Raw genomic sequence first — 9,803 nt, 5'->3', positions numbered from 1 at the left:
GGAGCTAAAGCAGGGCAGCATTTATAACCATGTCATGCCATTTGAACATGTCTACCGTGGTTTTGACAAATCATGACCAGAACGTTTGTGTCTGAATGACTGAATGAATTCAAATGTGAAAGTGAGTAATGTTTAACTTCACTACTACACTATGAATACGGCACATGACCTCCATTGGTCATGATATAAACTTGCAAAAATATTGCATTAGGCACTTCTTGGCCGGCCCCTGCTGGCCCTGTGGCCCTCCCATGGGCGCTGGCCCAATACTCCATTTCCCTGATGAAGTGGGGAAGCCGCCGCTCCCTGATGGGGTTCGGCCAGTGAAGCGGAGCACGCATGGAGGCCACAGACACATGGCTGGCATGAGGTGGGGGTGAGCCACTTGGACACCGTGATCTCCAAGCATCTTGCCCTCTCGTTGGCTTGGCTGTCCAAAATGAAATCTCATTATGCAATGTAATGTTTGGTCCGGAGGTGGAGTAATTAGACAGAGTAGATTGTGCACAGCTGCCTGCAGGAAGGTTTGTTTCGTGAGCAAACGGCTCTGTGTGAGCATACTGTATAGTGGAGAGAAGATGCATGGGAAGATGCAAGGGCATGGGATGCCAATGTGGTCAGTTTTAACTACTGTCCAGTTAAAGGCACTCTAAGCGATGCTGGGTAACGTCACTTCTGTTGACGTTCAAACAAAACAAAAAGCTAGCCCGTTACTTCCTCCCCCTCCCTCCCGTGCAATTGAAACTAAACGCGCATGTCGTCAGTGATTTGCTGGTTGTTATGTTTTTATGGATAAGGTTTGCCCAAATTGTTTTGTGTCCGTTTTTGGAGCCTGGGTTGTCAACAGAGATCGCGGGGTTTTTTTTTACAGTGTATTCAGGACACAGGCAGCTAGCAGATGGTGAGGTGATGTTTGCTGTAAGTGACAAAAAAATGTTTTAACATAAAAAACGCATGACATCGCTTCAAGTGTTCTCCTTTGGCATCTGAATGATGGCCAACACAGCACTTTGGAGCTAAATTTGTCATCGTTGTAAAATACACAAAACATTATGTTTCTGATTATAGCCCTTATCCATAAATATATCAAACTGTTCTCATTCAAATGAAATTGGTTCAAGCACAAACAGAGTGTGTATTTATGTATTTATGTATTCATGAGAGTATTGTTTATGCAAGAGGCCAATCTACAAATCTGTTTGACTGGAAACAGCCCTGCGCATGTGCAATGAGAATGGAATATTATGGGACTTCAACATAGGCCAACAAGATGAGCTCAGATGCAGGAGACGTGGGCCATAATCAAATTAAGTAATACATTGTCAACCACAGACTCATAGTTGGTGTTCCAAGTATGTTTACAAACATTATTTCCTGTAAGGACAAAACAGGCTCAACTGAGTTTCACTGAGCTGGCAGCTTTGTAGAGAGTAGCTCCAATTACTGTTTAGCATCAGTGACTCCACCTCCGTGCCAAAGCACTGCACATATTTGTGTTTCCTGAGTCCTGCTCTGACATCAAATGGCCACAGTGCAACGTAGCCAGCCCCCCTGGCCACACAACGCACAAACTGGAGCAGCTTATCTCCAAATGAACAAATAGCATCGGGATGCATTCTGAAAACTAAAACAATTCCATTCCCAACTGTAATCCAAAATCCTCAATCGACACATAATCCCACACCTACACAAGAGATGCTCTGATCTGCACCATTAGTTTAATGAAAGTTCTCAGCAAATACAAACAGATGCATCAGCGAGTGTAAATATGCTCGCAGAATAGGGACATGAATTTATGACTCAGCCCATCATAAAAAAAAAACCCTATCCACTCAGTATTACGTTTTTAGATGTCCTTAAAGAGTTGTATGATTAAAAGCACTGGTAGCTTAGGGAGTGGCCTCCTTTACTTAGGTAATAACCCTCCTCCTTGTTGAGCCATCATTATTTCCTAGAACACCTTCCCATCACACCCTCCCTGGGATGCAAGTGAACAGAAGCAGGCAGACAGAAAGTGGAGCGTCCAGTCATTCAGTGTAAGTAAGTAGTGGCTCTGTTGGCTTAATCCTCATGATGCTCTGCTGTAAAAAATCCCATTAGAACCATTACCAGGCAGCCTCCCACTGCTGGGTCATCCTTCAAAATGGACGACACAGGCTTAGCTAGACAGGACCGTTCGGGGACACAGTCTATTTCCCCGGAGGATGGGCGCCTGATGGTCAAATCTGCCACTTTGCACTGTGCTGATGATGATTATACCAACATACTGTAGCTGGCGGATGGAGAGAAAACAGGACTTAAGACACACCATTCTGCTAGCGTGGCAAGAAGAGGATCTAATCTCTGTTTTACGGGCACCCTGGGAAGATATGTCAGATGCTGAGGTCAAAGAGCACTTATTGAACTGAAGGGGGTTCAAAGGCAAAGTGAAACAGATGGACAAACGGAGGAGACGGGAGATGAAGGGAGATGGGGATGGGGTTGGAGGTAATGGATGAGACAAACGCAGCTGATAAATGTAGCCAAGTGACAGATACTGTACATAAAGGGACAAGGGAAAACAGAGGGCTCAGCAGCTGGATGCTGGCAAAGAACAGAAAAATAGTGAGTGGCAGATATAAAGAGATGGAAAAGACTGTACAAGGTTAGCAGCAGTGGAGAGGGAATATGTGTCTGCTGAGCGCTACAACCGAACCTATTAGCATGTGGGCCTGGCCTCCGACCCAGGGGCCCGAGGGGCCATCTTATGAGTGCACTCACCTCAGGACACACCGAGCGCTCAGGATTACCAGCAGCCCACTCTCATCATAACCCCCAGATACCGAGGGTGGCCGACGTGCTTTTCATCCAAATGACATGGGCCGTGTCCCGGCACCTGACGCCTTTTCAGTGCTAATCTTCCCGCGTGAGGACCTAAGCGGGGGCTATTTGGGCCGTTTAAGCTGCGCACTGGGCACAAATAAACAAACAAACAAACACCACATCCACTTCTCCTCATTTAGGAGGACTGCCAGGGGCCTGTGATAAAAAAAAGCCATTAAAGCGTGTGCGACTGGCTCTCAGGCATAAATAAAAACAGTGCTGCCTTGATTAAACAGCTAGCCTCAGCCTCGGTCAGTTCGGGCCAGTAGATGGCCAGGACCTGTGGCTGTGGCGGAGCATTAACGAGGGACCAACCTGCCGAGTCACGCTCCACCACACAGGCTGCTCGGCGGGGCGGCTTGTTTAGTCTAAACGAGCGGACAGAGAGGCTTCACGGAGAGCTGCGGGGCTCCTCACAGGAGGAGGAGGACACGCGGGGACACGCAGGGACACGCGGGGACACGCGCGGCCAATGGGACGCTGCCAAACACGCAGCTGGCACAGAGCCGGCCGTCACGCACACGCGGAGAGACAGGCCCGGAACATTCCTCAACTTGTCAGCCGGGCGCCCGGCGATGCGGAGTGGCAGGTCTCTCCGAGGCGGCTGGCGCTCTTGCTCCGCGGCCGGCTGCACGAGACGATCTGCGTCAGCTGGCAACTTTGCCGCGAGCGGCGGGCGGGACCGCTGGGAGAGTGGCATCAGCTCCTCCCTCCAGCCCAACAAACACAAACATTTACGGGGAGAACAGCCACTAGACACAAACATGGAAAGCCATCCCCTGGACACTGTACATGCAAGGCAGTATTATAGACTGGTGGCAGGCAGCAAGATTAAGATTTAACATTAAGACAGACCGAAGCTATCTGGTTGATGTATGAGCAACTCCCCTGTCCAGTCTGTTTTTCTATTTTCCGCCAAGAAAATGGGCTGTAAAGTGAGAATATTATTGTCTTTCTCCATATCTAGTTACAATATTGTAACAGCAAATGTAATTCTATCAAATGATAAAGCCAACAAACAGGATTTTATACAACTGTGTGCGTACCTGTCAATTCACCTCAGTTCTCCTTGTAACAGTATCAAATGGCAAGGGTAGGCACTAGGCAGTGCAGACAGGCAGATACTGTGCAATTCCATTACACTGTAAAGCATTTTAACAGCATTATAATCTCCTCCATTGAAGCAGCTGAGAGCAACACAAATCTATTGAGGGGAGCAGACAGAGAACCTGACACTACATAAAATGAAAATGATTCTAATGCTACAGTGGGCTACTAGCTCTTCTGCTGGAGAGATTAGCCCAGGTGTCAGGGTGGCAGCAAAAAAGGAGCCTTGCTTTCTGGTGATTAATGAGGCCTCTCCAAACTACCCTCTGGATATTTATTGATTGTGTGCTGAGCCTAGCCCTGGCCTGAATGAATCTGCAAGCAAACACATGCAACTATTGCTCTCACTTCATCCGAAGCCACAGCCTGATCTGATAAAACAATCCCACCCTTCCAACCAACAATGGTCTACGATGTGTGGCCCATTCCCAGTAAAGAAAGAACCGGAAGTACTATGTATCTATGCAGAGAGGCTGTGAACTAAACTGCAACAAAGAGACTGGTCTAAGAGAATGTTACCCTTGTCTGGGTTAAAGAGGTAGGGCTCACCCAGTGGCAGTCCAGACTCCTGGGCCAAATGCAACTTTGTGCAAACAGTGGGTCCATCGTTGACCTTGAAAGGATGACTTAAAATATGGACTACTGTTCAAGTGTATACTACTACTTAAATGATATCAAACAGCACGACAGGACGCAAGTGTCACGTGTTTCATTAGACACGTGGTAAAACACTGAAGAAAAGTACAAAGTGAGAGGTCACCGCGCATCCTCGAAAACAACTAGCTACAACAAGGAGTTATTTTTTGCACCAGCCTTGAGAAAAAAGCGAACCAGGATCATGACGGCTCACGACTCTGTCTGAGTAATTTAGTATCAGCACAAGGCAGGGGAGCAGACAAATCTGATGTTCAGGCCCCCCCCCCCCATGCACACACACACACACACACACACACACACACACACACACACACACACACACATACGTTCATACACTCATGTGGGGCAGCCAAGCATGGCCTCACACTGTGACCAAGAGCCTGGACCAGGTAGTGCCACTTCCACTAGCCGTGTTCCACTCCAAGACCCGAGCCTGAGATGCTGCTTCAGCCTTGTTATCAGGAAGAGTGGCTGTCACACAGTGAAAGGTGCTTCTTAGATTTTTTGGCACAGGACAGTTTCTCAAAACACTTCAATTAGCTCAGTTGAGGAACAACATTCACACTTCGGATGTTGCTGAATATCTAAATACCAGATCAATTTTGACCCTACAATTCTGTAATTGGTGCCTAAATAAGATGCCCTTGTGAATGTCCTGATATAATACCTTGAATGGCTAGGGAATGGCACATGGATGCTAATCATGAGAACAAGCTAGTGTCCTTCCATGATCCAGTCTATGGATGGGACTTGTGAACCCATTCACCAACATTTAAATCTTAGCACGACTAACATGTTTATTTAGATAACCAACTACTTCCCTGTGAACGTGACCAATGCATACCCCCCTGCAGTTTCCAGATGTATTATTTTGTTGCATACATCACTGAAATAAAAATGTGTAGCACACCTTAAGGCAGCCTGATGCACAAGTAGGGATGTCTGATGTGATCAAACATGACGAGCTCATCCAGCGCTTTAGAACGTTCTGTAGATAATGCTAGATAATGCTAATGCGTGTTTTACATTAGGCCCTAGAGTGACTAAACAGAACACAAGCTATGGCTGAACTGCTAGTGTTGAGGGAGGAATGAAGCTCATTCACAGTTCAGCCAGAGTACAGATGTGCATCATGAAGACAGGTCAGCAGCACGGGCAGCATCACACAATATCCAAAACAATGGCAATAGCAAAGAACATCAAGAAAGGGCTGTACTCTGTTTATGGCTTCTTCAGAGATGTTGGATTGGACTGCTTCATTGTTTAACAATCTTTGTTTAGTTTTTTTTCAACAAAGCAAATAGTATGGATTGAAAACTAGACACATAGAGTATAGGCCTTTCTTAGCTTTTTCTTTCTCAAGATCTTGGAGATCAATTAGGTATATAGCATGCACACATTCCATTTGTTCATTCAGCTGTTGAAACGTGACAAAGAGGGTTGTGGTTGTAAACGCTAAAATGCATATAGCAAAAACCATTGTCATTGACTGAAATGATCTAACTAATGTTAATATTTTATGGAGAAAAAATGTTAGCTAATAAGCAATGGTTTCTGAATAAATTAAAGGGATACTTTGGGAAAACATTTTACATTTATGCAACAGCTTCTTGTAAAGCACTTCTGTTGAACAAAACCCATCCTTGTCCGTTTCCATGCCGCTTATCTTACCTGAAAATAAACATAGACCTATGCGACTGGAGTGAATTGATAATGTGGCCATCCAAAGTGCCGTGCATAGAGTAGCCAGCATTTTAGCAAACAACATGCACATGGATACAATTCAATCTCCCTTATGTTTCTTTGGCAACCTTGAGTCCCCTTTGTCTCCATGACAATGATTCACCAGTTTACATCGCAAGTACAAGCGCAGTTGTACCAGAGATAGTCGGGAACTCATTTTACGCAACAGGACATTTGCGCAGTCGGTACCCAAACAGTGTTCCACGCGTCATCACTAAACGGCGTGACCTGAATATATTGATAAGAGAGGATTACCCAGACCTACCTTGGGGGGAAAGCTAGAACAAGATCGGGAGGATTTTAACAGGGACCAATAACATTGGTGTTTCACTGCCATTAAAGCGACAGCACTACCGTTTCATCCCAATATGACAATAGGATACCAATGTCATGGACAAAAGAGAGTGACTACATTGTCATTATTTCCCGGGAAACACCACTGATGTACCACTGTTGTCGCTTTGTTTGGCTACAACATGAAATGAATTCAGGAAGGCAGCCCATATTTACACAAATTAAGCCCTTTTGACAACTCTGTTTCCCCAAGAACTGTGACAACGTACCTCTATGTAGTTTCTTCCCATGTACACAATGTGATGTTTTAGGGAGAGAGATGAATGAGTGTGCGGTCGCTTTAAGTGAGTGATTTAGGGGTAGCAATCAAGGCGTTGGAAGACTAGCCTCTTACCCTTGGAAGCATCCTTTTCTTCTTTAGGCTTCGCCACTTTTCCGCTCATAGATCCCAGTTTGGATGTGTAATTCCCGATTAAGACAATATTCAAATTCCCTTGATTGTTTACCCTCTGTCTCTTCTATGAAATCTTTGCCGAATCCCAATCAAAGGTACCAGGTGATGAGATAAGGGCTCTGTATAACATAGTAAAGAGAGCAAGGAAATCAGCCACACATTAAAACAACGTTTCTTTGTGGGGAAAACAATGCTACGCGCTGCGATATTGGGAATGTTGTAATATATTCGCACGTTCAAGCATAGTAAAGGCGCGTGCGAGTTGATAAGGATTACAGTTTACAAAGGTGTTGTGGTTTCAAGTCTCCAAATGTTGGAAATGTCACTAAAACGACGGACAGAACTGATGCTGATATTACGGTAGCCTACCATGCTTTGTCTAAAAATCGGATGTCTGATATTCTCTTACCTTATCTCTGCCACGTTTTCTGCTACATCAATGCACATTGATACAGAAGCATGCATCCACCATAAATCCCGCTATAGTCCATACGAATCACAACCCTCTCAGAGGTGGTAGTGAACAAAAAGCGAAGGCGAGGAGAGAGGGGGGTTCCACCGAGTGTCAGTCGACGTCACATGTGTCACACGACAGTAGATTATTATTTTGGTTATTAAAAAATGACCCGCAGGGCCATCGTCTAAAAAACTAGCCTACATTGGAAGGTCGCAATTGTTTCGAATTTTCGCACCACGACTAGGTTGGAAAAATCTTTTCAGTACTAGGCAGCGTCAAATGTTAACAAAATCCTCCTGGTCTGGAAAATGACAGATCAACAGGATCTCCGCAGCCAAGGACCCATTTGTAAGAGCGCGACTTCGCACACGCTGTTAAGCAATGCAACAATCTATTTACTGAAGCACTTTACCAGAGAGCTTCATACACCACTTGAAAACTATGTCTAAGGGTAGGCTATACGCATAATTCTAGTACCCTAGGTTATGTTAGGCTACAACAACTAACATGTTTCAGTAGCGATGGGGCACGTTCCTTGCGTAGTAGGCTACTGCAATTGGCAGGTTGAATTACTTACTATAACCCAATTCATATGTTGTAGTGTTAATTTTGCACTATACACGATATTCTGCATGTTACATGGTAAGAATTCTACGCGATTCACGCTGTGAATACAAAACAACCTGTATTAGTTCCGGCAAAGTGTATCGTACTTCCAATGCCAAATAGAAGAACATGGAATTATACTGCTGTCAAAAGATCATGCCGTTTGCAAAGAGAGATTATGTATCCCGTCAAAGCTTTTGAAGTCCTCGCAATCACCTGTTTAAGAGGGAAATGAAAAGACGCGATTCTTTTTTTTTTATCGATAATTGGTATTTTTGCACAAGGCAGGAAAATAGCGCACCTTAGGCACTGAGACGAATGTCTCTGAGTTTCATTATGATCTATGTTTTCCAGTTACGCATTTGTGCTTTCAGCGATGGTCCATTTGCAATAGAAGGACAACAGAATTTCACAAAAGGCTGTGCATAGCCTACGGCGCGAGACGACGAAAGTTCTGGTGATCACTGTGCAATAGCCAAATCCGTGATTCATAAAGACGAGTGGAATGGAATAGACACCACACAAAGTAGACTAGCCTAACTATTAATGAACGAATGATCAATAAATTAAATGTCAAAATGATTAATACAGCAGTAAAGTCAATACTGTTGACGATGCTGCTATTTGTGTTTTCGGACATTTCACAAGCCTTCGCAACAATGTTATACAGAATTTATTTTGAAAGAGAAGTTAAATAATGAGGAAAAGTTTCATAGTAGAATAAGTCGTCTCACGACATTAATTTAGGTGCAGAGCATAGTATACACACTAATAACCTAATATTCCCCAGAAGGTGAAAACAGTCTTAACTGTGGATGAATATTTAAACAGAAGTTTAAATACACTCAGATTGTCATGCAACTACTTTCAAAAGTCACTCTTTTTTATAGTTTTTTGTACGTCACATAAACAGTCTCTTTGCTTACCTATGATGATGAATATATGGGTTATTTAGTAATGCAGAGGAATTTGGGTAAAAATCGACGCGTAACCTAGTAGCTATATCCAACCCCACACGTCATACAGCCCCAGGCTCCTCATCGACATGTCATAGTCCGTTCAGTAAGAAACGATTCTTTCCCTTGCCTTTCCACAAGTGTTCGGTTTTCTAATTCCTTTCACTTAGAAGTTTCTGATAAACGCGGATGGCGTCTTACAGAGAGCAACCAACTCAGTGTTCAGCTCTCATCACCTGAGACGGCAGGTCTGAGCCCCTTGGTGGTGGGGGAAAAAACACCGTCAGTTTCTGGATCTATATTCTTGCTATATTTAGGGGGTAATAGGACGCCTTTGGACGTTTCGTAGCACACTCCAGCGTTCTCTCATATTTCTTGGAGGAATGCAGGCTTGACAGGAGTTTTCTCATTACCACACTGCATGCATTATACTTGTTAATGTCATTTGTTGTTAGTTGCACCCATGGGGAAAATGCCTAGTCTACAACCTTGGGTTTGCCTTTAGTTGAAGGACACTGCATGATGGATCATTTTAAATTCTGTCTAAACCTATTCAGTTCAGATGCCGCCTTAATTGTGCCAACAACTAATATGTCTTGGAAATATTAATGAAATAGTTTATTATGGTGTCCTAAATAAAACACTGAAATGCCTTTGTTTCTAAGAA

The 9,803-nt window shown here is 44.3% G+C and overlaps 1 protein-coding gene across 1 annotated transcript in view; it reads right to left on the bottom strand.

Annotated features, from left to right (window-relative positions):
- Positions 1-8,457, bottom strand: part of fgf13a (fibroblast growth factor 13a) — a 94,868-nt gene extending 86,411 nt beyond the window's left edge. The window contains exons 1-2 of the mRNA XM_048230832.1: positions 7,527-8,457; positions 7,058-7,236 (exon numbers count right to left, since the gene is read on the bottom strand). The gene's annotated coding sequence lies outside the window, so the exon portion shown is untranslated. The remainder of the gene's footprint in view (positions 1-7,057; positions 7,237-7,526) is intronic.
- Positions 8,458-9,803: the final 1,346 nt, after the last annotated feature.

Source organism: Alosa alosa, chromosome 21 (assembly GCF_017589495.1).
Source record: "Alosa alosa isolate M-15738 ecotype Scorff River chromosome 21, AALO_Geno_1.1, whole genome shotgun sequence".
In the NCBI taxonomy this organism is placed as follows: domain Eukaryota; kingdom Metazoa; phylum Chordata; class Actinopteri; order Clupeiformes; family Clupeidae; genus Alosa; species Alosa alosa.
This window is presented reverse-complemented; position numbering and strand designations above follow the sequence as displayed.